The 18,995-nt window shown below is 34.4% G+C and overlaps 1 long non-coding RNA gene across 1 annotated transcript in view; it reads right to left on the bottom strand.

Annotated features, from left to right (window-relative positions):
- Positions 1–18,995, bottom strand: part of LOC115838217 — a 1,373,476-nt gene that overhangs the window by 1,085,827 nt on the left and 268,654 nt on the right. Inside the window, exon 3 of the long non-coding RNA XR_004033234.1 lies at positions 3,665–3,765. This is a non-coding gene — a long non-coding RNA (uncharacterized LOC115838217). The remainder of the gene's footprint in view (positions 1–3,664; positions 3,766–18,995) is intronic.

Below are 18,995 nucleotides of genomic sequence, written 5' to 3'. Positions count from 1 at the left end.
GGGGTTTCACCGGGTTAGCCAGGATGGTCTCAATCTCCTGACCTCGTGATCTGCCTGTCTCGGCCTCCCAAACTGCTGGGATTACAGGCGTGAGCCACTGCGCCCGGCCCAACAATTTTTTATTAATTACTGGCAAACTCCTATTTTCCAGCCACTTCTGTTATTCTTATAAAACACTAACTTTACACTATTTACAAATGTGCACTAATACAAAATTATTGGTTTATGCAATTTCTCAAAAAAATTTCATCATGTACCTCAAAGCTTAAGGTAGTTGGAGCTTCAAGTTCCAATTAGAACTTAGTGCAAATCCCTTCTGCAGATACAAGTATAGTAAAATAGTTATTGCCTGGGAATTTCAGAAACCTTTTATAGCTCCTGCTATTGCCTTCTTGCCAAAATGAACTATCTGCTCATTTATTCTAAATTAGAATTGTGTAGTTAACAAAGATCAAGAAGATTAAAAACATGGTGTGAATCCAGTATAGCATAACATTTAGTATTTCCTTTTGTAAGTACTGCTCTCCTGTGCTTAGTTAAGTATTATTTAAGATACTATTGGATCTTTATAGAATGTTCCTATCATTAAAATTTAATTTTGACACTACAACATGTACAAGGCTCTGTCAAGTATTATTAATGATTAAACAATAAGGAAATATGTTATTATAGTGTGTTCAATCTTTAATGTCCATTAAATCCACTTGGTAAGCGTAAGTGGAAATGATACTACTACAATTCTCATTCTCTAGTCCTTCACACATTATAAAGAAATGACGATCTTACAATACCAATCAATAAGTGGTGAAAAGAAACTGTGCGTGGTGGCTGAAATTTGAATGGGCCTTTCACAGAAATCTTATTATTCTCCTACTAGGGACAGTGCTGAACAGACATTCCACTTCCCGCTTTGTAAGCAAATGCCTATGCGTGTAGCACTGTGATTATATTTCTATCTTGGGCCTTAGATCATCTTCAGCATCAGAGAGTTCTGAAAATCCCATTAAGAAATCATTTCAAGGAAACATAAATGTTCTTTGAAATAATCTTCAATGCTTTTCTAATTTTTTATATTAATGTCTCCTGCAACCCTCTTCCCAGAATGGGTAATAAATCCTCTTACATTTATGCACAGAGAGATATGTATATACAGTTTATTTACTTCCTATTTTAATTGCTGTCCTAACTAAATACAACACATGTAATGCAAATGTTTGCCAAACTTTGTATGGGTTGTACTTAACATGTATAATACTGGCATTTTAGCTGAACTGATCGTGACAAAGCCTTCCTGAATAAAAATTACTTTTTTAGAAAGGAAACAGTTCTGTTGCAAAATCAAGTTTTTACTTTTTCTTATGGTTTTGTAGCCTACTGAAAAATGAATACATGATGAAATTTATCCCAATTTCCTTCCACCTTTAATTGATCTTCATAGTCTTGAGGGAATTTGTCTTTATATTCATCTCCCAGGGAGAAATTCCACCAAATTTTTTGAGTGAGTTATCATCATTCAACTATGCCTGGCTAAAAGCCCTAAAATAGGGACAAAATTACATTAAATATCTCATTTTCTATTTTAGGGTGCTATGAATCAGCAGAAGGTTTAAGCTAACATACTGATTGTAAGCATAATGTAGGCAATGGATAGTGAAGGCCTTTATTATCTTCTGATAAGTTTGTTTTGAGAATCATTTTTCCCTTATATGCTTATTTTTGTTTCAATTGTGAAGACCCATGATTTACAACCATAATCTTCCCAACTAAATTTAAAATTATTGCATGTCAAAAGGTATTGGCACTTGACCATTTATTAAATTATTCCTGATAGTCTGACATGATTAAAAGCACAATCATTCTACTCAAATTACAAGAAGTCTGAATCATTTGAGGTTCCTGCCCTCTCCTAATAATACTCTTTCTTCTGATAACGTTCACTCAACATGCCCACTATTCCTATGCTCCAGGAAAATAAAATAGACTACTACCAGGGCTATCCAACAGGGTCCTGCTCCCTGGCCACAGATGAGAAAGGGGAGGCAACTGCCCCGGGCTACTTGGAAATTTCTTCCCAGGAATTTAGAAGTGAGAAAGAGAAAGACTGTAATTCAGTCAGGACTGTTTGTTTGGACTTAGGTGTATGCAAACCTGAGAAGTGAAGGTGGAGAGGAACTGCTTCATATGTGGAAAAATGGAAAAAGCCAGTCTATGGAGAGAAGAAATAGCTGTACAGAGAAGGCAGAGAAGACAGAGCAAGAGCATGGGACCAGGGGACCTTGGCTAGTCTTCCTACAGCTTTCCAGTTCTCAGTTTTACTTACCTAAGAAAAGAGATGATTTTGAAATTTCTTGGATTTTTTTGTATTAAGGTGACATCAGCAAGTTTCACAACTTTGTAGCCATCTATAATTATTCTTAAGGCCAAGGTCAGATGGCACATTTTTGTTTTACTTTGAAGTACATAAGAGAGACGTCATGAGTCTAAACCCTGTAGCTCTTCTTCCAGGTTTAGGAAACATACTTCAGGCTTATTTTTACTGGTGTTTGTTGCATATGCTACATGGCTTGGTTTCCTAGGTAACGGTGTGTGTAGACTTAGTTGTAAATTTTCTCTTTCCTTGAACTCATACTTAGGGTTGGGGGGAGGAATTCTAAAAAACATGTGAATTTCAGAATCAGAAATTTTCCTCTTATCCTTCACTACCTCTTGCCACCTGCCTCCTCACACAATCTGTATCTGTCGACTTTTAAGCAGGATTTGCTGCCTTCCAATTTTCCCACAGGCCTTTGGGTGCTTATTTCTAGCTTTATGACACTCCCAGCTTATGCTACCTAATGAGTCATAGAAATGATTTTCAAATGTATATATAATGTAAAATAATAATTATGAACCATTCAAGGAACAGTCATTGAACACCAAACACTTTGCTAAATGCATTATATGCATTATTTCATTTGATATATATGACAATAATGGGCATTAAGAATTATTAGCATTTCTTATAGGTAGGGAGGAAACAAGTTTCATGAAGTTAGGCGGCTTAATCAGAGCCAAAACCTAATACATTAATGAGATAAAGACTTGAATTGGTTTCTGTGAATGCCAGACTCATGCTCTGAGTTATTACCCTACACCAGGTAACCTAAAGCCATCGTTTTAGGTTTTATCTTTGTATCAAGGCATATGCAAAAGCAAGATGAGAATCAGGCTCCTTCTCTTTAGGGCCACAGGGCATGCATGGTAGAGCTATATATTGATAAATAGGGAGAAATTTGACTCATAGCTTTTGTCATCACGTATTTATGTTTTAAGGGCAGGGAGAGTATTGCATATCTTCTGTCTCACCCATTACATAATGTCTTTCTAGTGGCAAGCTTTCAATAACAAGTTGATTGATTAATACTTGGAACAATGGATGCAGCTTGCACTGCCATTGCCAGGGCAACTGCTCTAAATTGTAGTTTCTCCTTTTACCTCCCTGATATATTTTAAAGCATCTATTAATAATATTTCTCTTTTATTTTTCAAATTTTCTGTATGTAACCAGAAAGATCCTTGAATGTGCATCTAATTAAAAAAAAAAAACTAAGTATATGCTAGAAGAGCTGGGATTGCAAATCCTTTCTTAGATATTTCAATTCACAGTGATTTTCCCCACTCCTACCTTTTGTAGCACTTTTTCTGTCATCATGCCACTGATTAACCTTCTGAGAATATTAGGGATAGATGAAATCCTGCCTTGTGTGATTATTTTTGGAGAAGCCACTGAAAGTCAAAAAGATAGCGAAGCTCAGCTAATGATCCATGTCACATGCAACTGAGAACTGCAAAGCAAGAATTAGAAATAAGGCTTTCCAATCCCAAGTCTAGCGACAGGTCCACTACATCTCCCATGGCCATTATGGTATTTAATACTTTGGTCATCTCTATTAGTTATGATTTTGGTTACAAACAAAATAAACCAACATTGGATTATTCAAAGAGGATGAAAACTATTTGAAAGGGATGCCAAATTGAAAAAGAAATGGTGGAAAGTTGAGTCAAAATGCAAAAATTGGTGGAAAGTTGACACCCAGAATAACTGCCAAAGTCCTGTCGCCATTCAAGACCACAGTAGAGTTATGGAAACAACCATGGCCACAGGATTACTGGTGACACTGCTGCCTCCAGACAAGTTACAGTCTTTCCTTTCACTGCATCTACTGCTGCTCCTAGAATGGTTTCCAGACTGGCCCCTGCTTATTTACATAAACCACTCCAGATTCAAAGCCCCAGCAAGGAGTAGCCCAAGGTGAGGTTAGGTCAGAAGCCCACATAGAGCTACCAAAGACCTATCTAGACAACAACAAATATGTCCCTCTCTTCAGTTTTCACTGTGGAAGGTAAAACCCTGTCTGTCTTCCTTGAAATTTTCCCAAATAGAAGGTGTTCAGAGATTGTACGGCTGCAAGTGAGAAATATCCACTAAACATTCTAAAAGTGTTTATTGCATTGTCAAATTAAAAAAATGCATTGGACAAGAGAAACAGTCAAGGAAGACTTTATTCAAGACTATAAAAATAAGGGAAAGAGATTGAACTCAACTTCGCTGAAACAAAAGGCAGGAGAATTTTTAAGCACTGGGATGAGGCAGTTGCAAAGTACTGGAGAAAGTTAGCAGGGAAGTCGGTTAGTGAGATGAGGCCTTCTGTGGCCTAATCTGTTTGCTAATTGATGTTTATCAAAGTTAGGCTCCTACCTTCTCACATAGACTGGGAGATGGGGCTCTGTCTTTCCTCTTAATAAATACATTTCAAATGTTGGATCCCAGGTCCTCAAGAAAGATATTCTTGTGTTGTAAAACTGACAAGAAGCTAGAAAAAGATTTACATCTCAAAAGGACAGAGAGACAATTTAGGACTGCAATTTTTCTAAAGTAAATGCTCAGATGCTCTGAGGAAAGGGAGGCCTGGGGCCTTTAGTCAGGAAGAAATCTGTCTAAATTTAGCCAAGCCGAGGCCATCTTGGTCACGGATATGTTCACGTTTTGATTCTTGAACTATAGAGAGAAACGTTTAGAAGACTTCGATTTATGCCACTACCATTTTCTAACCCAAATAGCTTTATCACAGTAAGTTTTATATGTGGCAGTGGTAAAAAGTGATTAAGTGATTGAATATACACAATGGAAAGTCACAACAGAAAATTATTTTATTTTTCTCCTTTCTCCCAACAAAAATTCTTTGACAATACCTTACTCAATGATTTCTCAAATAACCAGAGGATAAAAACAGAAAAGTTTCTAAGACTATGAATATGTAATCAGATTAAATGCATTTCCAATTGAAAGACAAAGAGTTCCATGACTAAGTTTATTTTTGGTTGTCTAGAGATACTGACAATGAAAATTTGAATTCTTGTCAGCAAACGTATTTAGGGAAATAGTGGAAAATAAAATTCTAATTGCAACTCATTTGGCTGTTGACTCCTTTGCAGTTTCACTGGAAATATCACTCCCATATTTAAGTTTAGATTTTGTTCACCACTGGTATATTGACAGAACACCCCAAAAATATGTTTCCTCTAACAATGTAAAAGAAGGAAATGTGAACTCTTAAGAAATAGGACTGCTGTATTGGGTAGCAGTAAAAGAAGCAGGGGATAAGCTTGGTCTTCAACAAAACTATCCTTTATGTTGCAGAAACTACTCTGGGCTGAACTTGTTTTAAATCACTCCACTAAACCACTATAAGAACTCAAAAATAACACAAATACTAAAACCTCCTACATACATATTTGGAAAAGTAGAATCCGTCTTTCTAGAAACCCTCACTGCTACACATACATTTTGTTCACTCGGCACCCCATTAACTTTCAGAGCAACAATAACAACAAATTCAAGAGGCTATTGAACTGATGAATGCCTGGGTAGATGCAATTGAATTATATCAATATATTTCAGATCCAAAAGGAAAGAATATTTTTAGAGTTTTTTTTCTGTAATAGTTGAATTACTCCAGGAAGCTAGAGATAGGTGGTGAATAAACTTGATTTAAAATGTGTATGTGTGTGCATGTGTGTACGTGTAAAATACTGGGCAAAGAAATATAAAGAATCTTCTTTATATGTGTCTGTTTTTTGACTAAGCCAAATTTCTAAAACAGTCATGTCCATCCCTCTATCCATTATCAATTGTGAATACAACAACCTCTATCAAAAATGGCACTCATGAAAACTTCTATAAATAATAATATACTTCAGAACTTGGCCAAAACAAAGCATCTTTTATTATACAAAGATATGGTTGCAGGTCTCCTAGAAGCTAGAGAACTCTTTCTGACCATCATAGAATGTCATGGAAGAAGGGAAGTTTGAAATAATGAGTAAATCCTCTCAGAATTTTTTTTCCTTTTTTTTTTTTTGTCAGCTTTGCAGAGGATTGCTTGGAGGGTAATATTTGAGACATGGAGTTTATTTTTCTTTGGAAATTATTCAAAAATTGCTGGAGACATAATTGGAATATAAAAATGACAACCATCCTTCTCTTTATTGGTAGCATTTGTAGGAAAAGAAAGGGTATAATACTTTTCCTCTTCATCATAGGGATCACAGCCAACACTTTTATAACAAAAGACAGGTTAACAAGATAAAAACATAGCTCTTTAATCAAACTTTTACATGACATGGAGACTTTAGAAGACCTCAAAGATTCACGGAAAAATTGTCTATTTTTATGTTTGTGTTCGATGAAGAATGGGCAGCTGTATAGACATGTGATTGGACAAGAATATAACCTAATGGTAATTGAGTGGGAAAACCCAACAAGGCCTGTGTGTTCAAATTCTTCTTGGCCTTTCTGTGTAGCATTCTTTCATCACATGTATAGAGAGCAGGACACCTCTGGAATGAGCATCTTATGACCTACAATCAGACAAGGTAAGTCCAAGAACTTATTCTCAGCTCCTATACAGTAAGGCAGAGGAAGGTAAAAGTAATATTTCTAGATTCTATAGCTGGCTTTGCAGGAAACAGGTCCTAGTTTCTATGATCCACCTTGGGGAAGAAGCATTTTGGTTATCATGACTCGCTTCTAGAAAGAATGAGGGGCCAACGACAGGCAGGAAGGAGAAGGTCAGAGAGACCCTAGTCCTGAGGCTGCTTCTGAGGCCTTCCAATGTCCTTTGGTTGAAAGTACTTGGCATGCCAAAGTACATACTTTGGAGCATCATTTTCTGAGGCCCAACATGTGTGCTAACATTTACTGTGTGTGGGGTTTTCAAAATTTTTTATTTTTTACATGCAATATATGTTTGAACCTTGTTGAAGCACTGAAGTCTGTAGAGTAGGTTTTGTCTCCGTTTTACAAGATGAGAATACTGATGTCATTAACAAGTAAATGGAAGAGCGCAGCTTGCAATTTAGGTTTTCTGATACGTACTTCACAGTTAATAAATATACAGAACTTAGCACAATATTTACTGTATGGTAAATGTTCAGTAAAATGCTAGTCATCAGTATTGCTACTAGTCTTTTCATAAATATTTTACAATGCCCTTTCTTTGAATCAAATCATCCATGAGAAGAAAAAGAATATACAAGAGGTTTGCCATGGGAAAGCAGTTTCACTATTCCTTTTTCATAAAATCCCTTTTATTAAACTACTTTAAAGGAGATTGCTGATTCGTCTTATGACATCAGGACAGTGTGTTAGGTATAGCATTGTTTGTTAGTAATCTCCGAATGTACTAGGCTAATGTCCATGGTTAGCCTAATCAGAAAGTCCCTGATTATTTTCTTCCCATCTAAACCTGTACTCCCACTTTCCCACTAGAATTCCTCTTTTATCACGAGTGTACAGAACATCTGTGAGCCAGGGGTTCTATTGTTATTTAAGATGGCAATCTGCTGCAATTGTCTGCCTTCATTCATAATCAATCCCCGGGGAAATCTCAACCACAATTAGATGACAGAGATGTTAAGCAAAAAGGAATCATTTGCTACAGTGGAACTCAGAGAGGAGGAAAAAAATAGTTGAACTTGACTGTCAAGGAAGTAATATCCATTCTGTAAAACCAAATAATGTCTTATGATCGACAGCTAATTTTTATAGACTCTGAACTATAAAGATTGCAAATTAAACCCCCACCAAGCCAAGAAGCAGATAAAATCTCAACTGGATTAGGCCTATCTGATTCTTTAGGAGCTACATTCATTAATGAGCCTTCTGGCCCAAAATAAAGGTGATTTCGGTGGTCTTTAGTCACAAAAAGTTCTTTAAAGGAATATATAATTAACAATCACTAAACACAGTGTGCTAGCCCAGTTCTTTTGAATAGAAATAAATCATTTTAGTGTTGTTTATTTTAATTTTACTTATAAAATTTTAAAATTATTTTTAACTTTAAATATTCTTATATTATTTTCTTCCTAAGGACTATCACTGTGGGATTAAGAAAGAAACCAAAGAGGTAGTTTGAAGGATAATATATCCTAAAGCCTACATGCCAGAGGCACTCAAAAATAAGTAAGTTCAGAAATATTTGTACTGTTATGAAGGTGGTTAATGGATTTTTTTTTTTATTGTTGGTAGAGTTCACCATGGGTCCTAAAAGATTTCTGTGACTTAAAGAAAAGATCAGCGAGAGAGCTAGAAGCAGCAACTCAATTATTCTGTAGTACATCTTCATTTAAAATTAAACTGGTAAGGATGAATGTGAAGATTAGGAAGTCCTTTTGTCAGAGGCATTTGAACCAGAGCAACTCTATCTTGAATAGGAATGGGCAAAATGAGCCTGAGACCTACTGGGCTGCATTCCCAGATGGTTAGGCATTCTAAGTCACAGGATGAGATAGGAGGTTGGCAAAAAATACAGGTCAGAAAGACCTTGCTGATAAAACAGGTTGCAGTAAAGAAGTCAGCCAAAACCCACCAAAACCAAGATGGCAACAAGAGTGTCCTCTGGTCGTCCTCACTGCTACACTCCCACCAACGCCATGACAGTTTACAAATACCATGGCAACATCAGGAAGTTACTCTATATGGTCTAAAAAGGGGAGGCATGAATAATCCACCCCTTTTTTAGCATATAATCAAGAAATAACCATAAAAATGGACAACCAGCAGCCCTCAGGGCTGCTTAGTCTATGGAGTAGCCATTCTTTTATTCCTTTACTTTCCTAATAAACTTACTTTCACTTTATTCTATGGACTTGCCCTGAATTATTTCTTGTGTGAGATCCAATAACCGTCTCTTGGAGTCTGGATTGGGACACCTTTCCTGTAACACTTTCATATGAACAGAGTAAACCTGTAGCCTACTTTATTAGTCATGGTAAAAATTCTGCGACATGACTTTATGCACATATCAGCAATTTGAGATAATATGAATAGACACACAATTTTCTGGGAACATGTGTCAATACAAAACTCTTTGGGTACTTTTCTTCTATTTTTATGATTTGCATTGGTTTTTCAATTTATTTATTGTGTCTATATGATAAACACCATGCTCAGAATTGAGCATAAATCACACATACAAAATAGCCTCCTTAGATAACCTCAACATCAATTTATTTCTCAAAATTTACATACAAATTGTTCCACAAATATGGCTGCTGTTAGACAGCATGGATGTCATGGATGGAATGTTAATGCCAGCTGAGGTTTCCTAATAATGTGATTTATCACCCTGGAGTCTGTTAATGAAACTTATATGTTCCCATGATTACTTTAACACTCCTTTGAAAGGAAAACATGCATTAAACAATTAATTTCTGCTCTCACCACTCAAAACCCATTTGGAAAAGTATATTACCAATGAATTTAAAGATGCCAATAAATAATTAAGTTTTAGCTTGGTAGTCTATTGTGACATTTCTATTTTCCTTTTTCGTTCATACAGTCATATATCTTATATAAAGAAAGTATTCTGGGCCAATACAACTACTGTATATTAATATATAAAAGAAATTATTTCCAAATGTAATATGTAAATAACATTTTCAGTATGCACCAACAGAAAGCGCATAGTTGCTAAGGAACTTTATACTACTTGTGATGCATTGAATGATTTTATGGTTGAGTAGTGTCATAATTAAGCCCAATGACTTGGGTTCCTGACTCCCTGAATCCTTGCACTGTCATTACTATTACTCTAATCTCAGTCAAGTTACTTAACTTCTCTATGCCCCAGGTTTTTACATCTGTAACATGGGGACTGTATTAGTACCTACCTCACATGAATTTCTGAAGATTAAATGAGGTAATATTTGTGAAGCACTTAGAACAGTCCCTGGAACACAGTAAGTGCTACGTAGGAATTTGCTAAGTGAATAAATAAATTAAAGCCTTAATGTAAAGAACCATGATCTACAAAAGCAAAGCTATCCATGCAAGCATGAGGCAATTATCTTATTATATACCAAGCTAACTGAAATTAATAGCTTTAATTGACAAAATGCCCAAGATATTATCCATTTGTTCTTAAGAGTAGGCAGAAACCTCAATCTTATGGCTACTTCCGTATAAAAGATAGCTTCAGAATTTTCTGTTCCTTTTTCCAATAAATTAAAGTCAAATCTCAGTTGTGGGAAGGAATTGCAATTCATGTACTCAAATCCACCTACATATTCCATATTTAAACCCACAGTAAAAGCTACTGAATGGCCACCCAGTCTATGAGTAAAAACTTTATGGTTGAGAGAGTCACTGTGTCTGCAGGCTGTCATTCCATCTTTCTGTAGTGTAGACCATACAAATTGTTTTCCCTCATTTAGTCAAACTGCAGTTCTCAATTTCAACACAATTGAATTAAACAAATCCCTTTGCACTTGACACCCTTTCAAATATCTGAACACTGTTTTTCAGGACCCTCTATTCCAAGCCTATTTTTTCTGGACTAAACGGTCTCAGTTTCTCAGTTGTTTTTCAAATAGTATGCTGTTTATATTCAGTATATTTTATTACTAACAAATAATGGAAGTAGAATATTAGTGCCCCCAAATAGGAAACTACACAAAATAATAAGCATTAAAAAGGAGGGGATAGAAGAATTCTAGTCAAGATGGCATGTGAATTTCTACTGCTATCCTTCTACCCCACACCCACCTTCAAAAGTATAGTAATGACAAATAATACACAAAAAGAGAAAAAATAAAGAAAATATTGGGGTCAAAAACAAATATTTGGTTGTTTTGTACCAAAACTATACCAAAACACAAAGTAGAGACTCGATACGATGCTGTGGGCATGTTGGGCTCTGTATCTGGAATCACACAGTGTTGACCAGAAGAAGATAAGCTCCATTGGGTAATATTCATTTCTAATCACATAACCAGAAGTAGACTTACCTCTTGACGTCAAGCATGGTAAGAGAGAAACACTAGAAAAAAAGTCAAAAAAGATTTTTTTAAAAAAATTAAAATATACAAACTAAAAAGAAGTCTGTTGACTGACTTATTTTGCTCTATCATATTCAAAGTTGTAGATGGAGAGTGGTAAGAGGGAAAAGGACCCTACTTAGTGGCTAGAAAATGAACCAAATGGCTCACTGACTCAATGACTGTCTGCGATATCCCAGACTATTGTTACGGAGCAAAACCCAGAAATAATCATCAATCTAACTTAGGCCTGGGAGTTCCTAGGGCTAATTAGAGGTTACAAAGACCTGCTCTGTAGGGCAGGGTGAACACGGAAATAGAGGATGGAATTCATCTTCCAATCCAAAACCATGAGAGTCTGCAAAATACAAAATGCACGAACAAATCTTCCACTTAAGAAATTATGAAACAAAAACAAGCAGGAATGAAACAACAGACACAAAATAATTAGAATCTTGCAAATGAAAGAGGATATAATTGAAATGACTGAAAGATAAGACAAACTCTAAACAGGACAGGACTGAAGAGATAGTAAAAGACACAGAGATAGAAATGGAAAGGAGTAGTAAAGAGACATGGTTTCAGAAACAATAAGTATATTATATATATATACATATATATGTCTGGGTGTGTACACACATGTATATGCATACATATATATTTACATCTAAGTACTTATATATTGATAGATATTTAATCCTCTGGTAAGATGGGCATTTCCCCTACTTTGTCTATGATGCAACCAATGCACAGAAAGTTTACATAACTTTACATATATCTATCTTCTGGTTGTCAAAGAGTTAATAAGCAGACAGAATTTGAAACCAGTCAATACCATTCCAAAGCTTCTCTCAGGATAAGAAAGGAGGAAAAAGAATGAAAGAAACCAATATTTGAAAAGATAATAGCTCTTAATTTTCCACAACTGAAGGAAGGCAATGAACCTCAGATCAAAAGTACACTCTGTGCAGGGAGCAGGATAAATAAACTCAAATCTGTAACTGGACACTTTCTAGTGAAACTGCAGAATAGAAAAGGTTGAAGACATCTTAAAAGCTAACAGACACAAAAGACATTACCTACAAATGAACAACAATTAGATTGACACAGACTTCTGGAAAACAACAACCGAAGCCAAAGAGAATGGAATGATACCTTCTCAGTGCAGAGTGAAATTAACTGACAATCTGGAGCTTTTACTGAGGTGAACTCTCATTCAAGAGCGAGGGCAAAATAAAGACACTTTCAGACTTATAAAGACTTTACGAGCTTGCCAACATTTTGCATACATGTTAGCAAAATCAGAGCGAACTCAGAAGAAAGTCTAAAACACACAGTATGAAAATAAAACAGAAATGGACAAGTATGAGAAAATAATGGTTTTTAAAAAGATAAAATTAAACTAGCTAATGTTAATAAAATGCATTCTTTGAAAGTTAATTAAAATTGCTAAAATCTCATATTTAGGAAGAGATACATTCTGAATAATTTTATTTTGAGCACCTCAAGTGCATACAGAGGAGTTAATCACACTGAACAGGTCATGACCATCCATAGCCATTCATCTGGACCATGCTCCTCTCATTTATTTTGTATCATTATTATTTTTCCCCTTCACCTGTAGTTCAACTCCTACTCTCTTCTCCACACCTCTTTCATAGTTACTCAAATAAGTTTTGCATGTCAACTTGGATGTGTATGATGAAATGTAATAATTCACTGCTTAGGTTAACAAAGAAATACAAAAGAAATATAATGCATTGCTTTCAACCCAGCACAGGCATTTTTCAAGTGGGGTAGAGAAAGGAGTGGGAAACAGCATATTTCAACATGTTAGTACAGAACAGAAGTGGAAAAATAGACACACAAAAGGTGATATTCTTAATAGAACACACAAGATAATATTGAATAAATAATCTCTCTTCATATCAATACTTATAAAAGGTGAATGAATGAGATTCACCTATATAATGGCAGATCGTATGTCTTGTCATATCACAGCACATATTTTTTAGTTCTAATTGTATTTTGCTAGATTCATTAAGATTTTTGATGTACACAAAATAAGATCACCTATAAATAGGGATAGTTTTACTTTTTCCTTTCCAATTTGTAAGTGGTTTCTTTGTTTTTCTTGCCAAATTGCCTTATCAAAAACCTCTACTACAATTTTGAAAGGGATTGGTAAAAGCAGACACCCTTGTCTTCTTCCTGATTTTAGGGAGAAATAGTTTAGTATTTCATCATTAAGTATGATTTTAGGTGTGAGGTTTTTGTTTGTTTTTGTTTTTTGTTTTTTTTGAGACGGAGTTTCGCTCTTGTTGCCCAGGCTGGAGTGCAATGGTGCAATCTCAGCTCACCGCAACCTTTGACTTCCGAGTTTAAGCAATTCTCATGCTTCATTCCCCGGAGTAGCTGGGATTACAGGCATGCGCCACCATGCCCAGTGAGGTTTTTTTTGTATTTTTAGTAGAGATGGGGTTTCTCCATGTTGGTCAGGCTGGTCTTGAACTCCTGACCTCAGGTGATCCACCCGCCTCAGTCTCCCAAAGTGCTGGGATTACAGGCGTGACCCACCGTGCCCGCCCAGGTGTGAGTTTTTTATATATGCCATTTATCAGGTTAAAGAAGTTTCCTTCTATTCCTAGTTTTTTTTAATATTTTAAATATGAAAGGGTATTGGATTGTACAGGTACTTTTTATGTGTCAACTGAGATGGTTATATGTTTTTGTTATTTTTCTGTTAATATTGTATATTACATTCATTGATTTTCAGAAATTAACCACTCTTGACATCCTGTGATACACTGTACTCAGTTATGGAGCATAATCATTTTTATATGTTGCTAGATTCATTCCTTAGGATTTTGTTGAGTTTTTTGCACCGATACTCATAAATGATATTGGTTTAAAGTTTTATTTTATTGTAATGTATTTGACTGGCTTTGATATGAGTGTGGTACTGGCTTTATAGAATGAATTGGGAAGTATTCCTTTTTCTTCTATTTTTGGGACATGTTTATAAAGAATCAGTATTAATTACTCTTTAAATGAGCTTTGTGTGTCTGCACTGTTAGAGGGAAGTTTTAAATTACTAATTCAACTGCTTTGCTTATTATAGACCTATTCAGATTTTTTTTCTTCTTTAATCACTTTTCGTAGTTTGCATGTTTTAAGAAATTTGTCAATTTCATCTGATTAATCTGTTGACATACCCCTTGCTGTTCATAGCATTCTTTTATAATCCTTTTTATTTTTATAAGGTTGGTAATTTTTCCCCTTCTGTTTTTGATTTTGTCATTTTGAATATTTTCTGTTACTTCCTGGTCAGATTAGCTAATAGTTTATCAATTTATTTTATCTTTTTAATGAATCTTTTTTTTGTTTCATTGATTTTTTGTATTTAGATATATTTCTATAATTCCTTAATTTGACTATCATATATATTATTAACAGTAGTATTATTTCCTTCCTTTTGCTACCTTTAGGTTTAGTTTGCTCTTCTTTTTTCAGTGTCTTATGGTAGAAGGTCAGGTCATTGATTTCAGGTGTTCTTAACTTTTTTATATATAGACATCTACCACTTTCAAGTTTCATCTAATCACTCCTTTTGCTATGCCCTGTAAGTCTTGTTATGTTTTGTTTTTATTTCATTTCATTAATTCTTCTGAAAGTATATTCTAATTCTCTTCATGATTTTTGTCTTTGACCCATTGTTTATTTAGAAGTGTATTGGTAAATCCTCATTTTTAAAAATTTTCCAAATTTATTTTTATTAATTATTATTTCATTCCATTGTGTTCAAAGAACATGCTTTATGTGATTTCAATTCTTTTTAATTTATTGACGTTTCTTTTGGCCTCTCATATTCTGGAGAATGTTCCATGGACACTTGAGAGGAATGTATATTCTGTTGTTGTTTGGTGATGTGTTCTACAGAGGTTTGTTAGATCTACTTGTTTATAGGGTTGTTCCGGGCTTCTGTGTTCTTGTTGATTTCCTGCCTCGTTGTTCTATCCATTATTGAACGTGCAATTTTGATGTTTTAAGCTATTATTTTTGGTTTTCTATTGTTCCCTTCAATTCTGCCAATTTTTGCTTCATGAATTTAGAAGAATTTTGCTTCTTTTTAGGTGCATATATAGTTATAATTTTTATATTTTTCTTTTGGATTAACCCTTTTTCATTTAAAAGTGTCCTCCTTTATTTCTGTTTTTTGTTGTTGTTAAAATCCATTTGTCTAATAAAATATCCACACCAGCTCTCTTATGTTGGATATTACAGAGTTTCCTTTTTTCTATCCTTTTACTTTCTGTTACTTGCTTTCACCCTGAAGAATTAATTCCTTTTACAATTTCTTGTAAGAGAGGTTGGCTAGGGAAAAGTTCTCTCACTTGTTAGCCTCCACTAATGCTAGCTGATTGCTCTATAATTTTTGAAAATAAATGTCATTACTTACTCCACAGTCTGACCAAATTAAATTTGATCTCTCTAAAAGAGTACTGTCTGAGCATAGTTTTTGAGCCTTGTTCTGACTCCAGGAAGATTGTTTATCTGTCTCTTTTCCTGATTCTCTCTGTTAAACCTCTAGCGACCCTATGGTTTCATTTGCTGCCCAGTGGAAATACCAGCCCCTTCTTAATTGCTTACCATTAAATTTTCCATTGTTTTCTACAGTGCCCTTAGACTAAATCTACTCCACGTTTGACTAAATCTACTCCCCTTAGTGAGAACTGTGAGCTGTGGAGCTCTCTGTTCTTATGATCTGCCTTCCCCGGGGGGAGAACCTGCATGTCACTGCTCTTGAGTTGGCAGTAGGGCCAAAGTGACACCACCAATCTACAAGGGGACACTGTGTGGGGAAGTAGCCCTTGGCCTTCTCAACTTGTTTTTCTTGTAAAACTTCTGTCTTATGAGTAAAATGAATTAGGGCAATTTGCACCCAATATTATCTACCATGCCTTGAGTAGCTGATTGGTATGGCCTGTTGTGATGGTTAATTTTATATGTCAACTTGACTAGGTTAAGGGATCCCCAGATAGCCGGTAAAACATTATTTCTAGGTATGTCTGTGAGAATGTTTTCAAAATGATAAGACACAAAAGAAGAGAAAATTATCTGTCTCTCCTTGAACTGGGACATCCATCTTTTCCTCAAACTTCTGTGCTCCTGGTTCTCAGGCCTTTGGACTCTGGGACTTGGCACCCATTGTTAAGATAATTATGTGATAAATTTTCAATTTTTTAATTGAAATTGTTTAAATTTATTTTTCTTTTGGGTCAATACTGGAAAACTACTTTTCCTTCAAAATTATCCATTTCATATTGTATTTTTTGACGTAGTTGTATATTTGTGCAAAGTAGTCACATTTGGAACTTGCTTTTTAGGTATTGATATCAGACAAATACCACATGCACGTCTGTAGGACTTATTTTTAGTACACTCTAACTACAAAAAGTAGTCATATTTTTTTCTAAATCAACTGTCTCAATAGTTTATTTCCCCTTGTCATGTTCTCTTATAGTTATGTTTCCTCCCTTTTTAATTAATTGGATTAAATAATAATGTACATATTTTGATTTCTTTATAAAGAATTCACTTTTTAAATTTTTCACTAATTCCATGGCTTTTCATCCTTGCTCATTGCTTTTATCTTTATTATATCGTTACCTTCATTTTCTTTCAATGTAATCTTTCAATATTTCATTGAAATGATTAACATTTTCTTTCATTTTGTATTTTCATTGATCTAAGTAATTGCTGCTATAAATTTTTCTATAATGTCTTAAAAATATGATCTTACAGATTCTAGAATGTACTGATTTTTATTATCATTGTTTTTAAAATTATTTTTTAAATTTTGGTTTGCACTTCTTTGACATAGTACTTTATTATTTTTTTCAATGTAAAAAAAGTCTTGGGCCAGGTCTTGTGGCTCACTCTTGTAATCTCAGCACTTTGGGAGGCTGAGGCAGGTGGATTGCTTGAGCTCAGGAATTTGAGACCAGCCTGGGCAACATGGGAAAATCCCATTTCTACCAAAAATTAAAAAAATTAGCCAGGCATGGTGGCACATGCCTGTAGTCCCAGCTACTTGGGGGGCAGAGGTGGGAGGATTACTTGAGACCCAGAGGTGAAGGTTGCAGTGAGCTGAGATCACACTACTGCACTCCAGTCTAGGTGACATAGCCAGAACCGGTCTCAAAAAAAAAAAAAAGTCTTTTTGTCTATTGTTATTGATGTATAGTTTTCTTGCATTGTGATAAGAGATTGCTGCTTTTATTTATCTTTATGAAATTTGTTAAGATTGCTCTGCAGGATAATATATGGTCAGTTTTTAGGAATGTTTTATATATATATGAGAATGTGAATTCACTCTTATAGGTATCATTTTCACTATATAATCATGATCTCTACATTTTTACTTATCTTGTATCATTTTTCTATATCATCACATTTTGTCTACTTATCTGTTTTAGATCGAGAATAGTATGCTAAAGACTTCTAGTATTATGTATTTCCATTTGTTTTTTCCTTTTGCCTCCTATGGTCCTACTTTTAGAAAGAAGCTGCTATGAAATTTTATGCATAGATACCTCATTTCGTACTTAGGTATTGCATTGTGATTTGTAATAATATTGCCTTGTATAGTAATTTTATTATTTTATTTTTATCAATTTTCAGTCGTTTTGTCTTACCACTGTAAGTGGGGACCAAACAATTACATCATATTTTTGCATTCCTTATAAAATCTATTTCAGTATTTCCCCTATGAAAATTAATAGGTATTTACTTATTTCTATGTAATATAAATACATATATTTCCATATGTATTACATGTAACAGAACACATATTTTTATATGTATCACATGTAATATAATACATATATTTTTATATGTATCATATATAATACATATATTTTTGATAAGTATCATATATTACATATATTTTGATAAGTATCATATATAATACATGTACTCATATATGTGTTATTCAATTTGCAGTCTGAATTATACTGAAAATAATTTCTACAGAAGTATATGTGGTATTTGTCTGATAATTTCTATACCTAAAACAAGTTCCAAACATGATTGTAATATTAGATATCATTTGTTGAAACTCCTGAATATTTTGCTAATATAGCCAACTGGTTCAACTATCCAGATATACCCAAACTCTGAGTTTATTACATCAAAATGCATTGCAAATATATGTACTCAGAATTCAACAGACACAGAAACACTGCCAAATTCATTCAGTGCAGAGATTAAAATGAACTCTGATCTCACTCTTTGAAATATGGGCATTCCACTGTAATTACCATCAAAATCATAGTAATGGTCAGATTGACACTTCAAAAGAAATACCTCTAGCTTCTAAAACACTAAGCACAAGCAATTTAAACATAGTGTTTAAATAGAAATCTTGATAGAATAGATTTTCTGCCTTATTTTTCAAAGTTAGTTTTTAAAAATGGCCTTTTTGGAAGAAACAGAGGCATCTCTGACTTTTTAAACAAAAGACGCAGAGGTAAAGAGAATCTGCTTCACTTTCAAAAATTAAAAAAAAAAAGTAAAAGCTATCTCAGCAGATGTTCTATTGAACATAGTATCAGGGAAAAAAATGACACATTTCA

Source organism: Nomascus leucogenys, chromosome 14 (assembly GCF_006542625.1).
Source record: "Nomascus leucogenys isolate Asia chromosome 14, Asia_NLE_v1, whole genome shotgun sequence".
Taxonomy (NCBI): Eukaryota; Metazoa; Chordata; class Mammalia; order Primates; family Hylobatidae; genus Nomascus; species Nomascus leucogenys.
The sequence above is the reverse complement of the archived record's forward strand: the minus strand, read 5'-3'. Positions and strand labels throughout refer to the sequence as shown.